We start from the raw sequence: 2,674 nt of genomic DNA on the forward strand, positions 1-2,674 counted from the left end.
TGGTTCTATATTTGTAACCTTGATGGGAGTTGTCTGAGTAACCTCGAAATCAACAGATTTCTGAACACTCGAATTATAAGTATAGTTGTGGTTAAAGGGTGGTGGAACCTCGTGATAACCTTGATCACTCATGAGGTGATCAAGGATGGCCAAGGAATTCCTGAACTGCTCAAGTTTGCGGTTCAGTTCCACCACCTTCACCTGGTGGTCAGCAATCTGTTTATCCCGATCAGCAATTAATTTAGTTTTTTCTTCTAAAACTTCATAACTAAGATCAATTATTTCAATTTTCTCAGCAAGTTTAGTTTTTAAGCTTTGAATGTCTTTTTCACATGCTTTTATTTTAATTTTATAACTGTTTTCTCTTGTTTTCGTAAAATGGTGATCTTCTTTAATAGTTTTAAAATCAGCATCTAAACGGACGTACTGATCAGTTATTGTTGTTAGTTGCTCAGACAAATTCTCACAATTAGTACAAATATTCTTATTACTTACCTCGGAGCGATTGTCCTTGTCATCTGCCATAAAAGCTGTTTCTTCTTCAGTAGCTTTCTCATTTCCATCAACCTTCTCACATTCTTCCACTTCAGCCTCAGCCATGTTCGCTTGCTCACCAGATTCATTTGAATGCAGGTTCCAGTTGTACTCACCTGCTTCTCTGGTCAACATGGCATTAATCTCTCTGTTAACTCCAGAGTATTGTGTAGGCCAACCTTGTCCACGTTCAACTCTTTCATTTCTGCATTCTTTGGCAAAGTGCCCGTATTGCTGACAATTATAGCACCTTACCTTAGATTTGTCGAATCCAGGCCTACCACCAACAAACTTTCTCCCAGTTTTCTTCATAAACCGTTTTACTCGCCTCACAATCATTGCCATTTGCCATTGCAAATCCATCTCCTCCAGATCATCAGCATCGATCTGGTCGTAATCCTCATCCAGAACAGCAGGGTCCACAATCTTCCCCTGGATGTAGTTTTCATAGGAAGCAATAAATGATGCATAGACTGCAAACTGCTCTTCAGCAGATTTTACACTCATAGGCATCTTGGAATAATTATTGCTTGAGGCATTTGCAGAGAAACCACTTGTGGATGCTTGAGGCTTTGAAGTACTTGATCCTCCAGCAACGAAACAGACATCACCGTTCAAGTTTACAGAAACGTTTCCTTCATGAGAAGAGTCAGAACCTGACTCCCCTTTTGAGTAATAAGCAGCAGATTCAGGCCTCGAACTTGAGCCTGAGTTAACTTTTGCACCATACATACCAGGGTCTTGTATCTGATCTGTTGGTGTTTCTTTTCGAACCATATTAAGCTCATAAGTTTTGAGCTTGTTTACTGCCGTTTCCAAATCATAATTAGGAAAGTCTCTGTCTTCCCTCATAAGAACGGTGTACATTTCCCACTTCGGTGGGAGAGCATCGAGAAGCTTTTCAACGATCTCTTCTTCTCGGTAAGCAATCGAATAATTGTTAAGCTCTGTCATTAGATGATAGTATCTGGTGATAATGTCATCCAGTGATTCGTTCTTCAAATATTTGAAGACGGAGAACTGGGTCTTTAAAAGTTTGATCTTTGATGCACGGATACCCACGTTCCCCTCGAATCTATTTTCAAGAGCATCCCAAAGCTCTCTCGCAGAAGTGTACTTTCTGAAAGTATGGAGAACCTCTTGAGGAAGTGCCATAGTTATAGCTGCATGGGCCTTGCTCTCGGCCTCATACATTTTCTTTTCTTCGTCCTCCATTTTGCTGTACTTCTTAACCACATCACGACCTTCGTATTGCATAGTTGGAGGGATATATCCATCCTGGATGCACACCCACATTTTTGCATCCTGGTATTTAATGTATTGGATGAATCTGTCCTTCCATGCCACGAAGTCAGTTCCTTTCATCAACCTCGGGGCCTTAGTGGCTGACCCCGCTTCTACTTCCATCTTGACCAAATCGGAGATGTTAATTGACGACATGTTTGAGAAAATAAGAAAAACCCGAAAAATTAAAGAAAATCTTCCAAACAGTACTGTAGGCGAAGTTAAGAATAACTTCGCTTGAAAGTTAACTTCGCTGGAAAGTGTAACTTCGCTGGGTCTTAAATTCGCTTGACTGGGCGAAGTTAAAAATAACTTCGCTTAGAATGAGCGAACTTAGGAGGTAAGCGAACTTGGGAGGTAAGCGAAGTTGAGGATAACTTCGCTTAGGCGAACTTATGAGGTAGGCGAAGTTGTGGTTAACTTCGCTTAATCCTTATATCTTCGCCGAAACCCTACTTCCAGTGACGGCAACTTCGCCTGAAGAACGGTAACTTCGCCCGATGAACAAGGAAACTGTTCAGATCTGATTTCGTCAATCTAGCAGTTTCCGATCGATGTAATGGCTTGAAAATGACTGTCAAACACGAGTATAACACAATCCCAATAAAAACACGTCCCGCGAATAGGTCAAACGAGACGTTTTCTACACCCGCGTGAAATCCCGAACCTCACAATCGAGCCTAATGCTCTGATACCAATTGTAGGTTCCTGGAAGGATCGTACACGGGATGTCGCTATCTGCGCAGGTGCGGAATCCCTGCGTAGTTAGATACGAGTGCAGAATATATATAAATCAAACACACGAGCAATGACCGAACACGTTATATTGATAACCGAACACGTGACTCGAGGTCAC

This window comes from Bidens hawaiensis, unplaced genomic scaffold (genome assembly GCF_021521415.1).
Source record: "Bidens hawaiensis isolate Kalapana, Puna unplaced genomic scaffold, B.hawaiensis_p1.1 tig00018129_1, whole genome shotgun sequence".
Lineage (NCBI taxonomy): Eukaryota > Viridiplantae > Streptophyta > Magnoliopsida > Asterales > Asteraceae > Bidens > Bidens hawaiensis.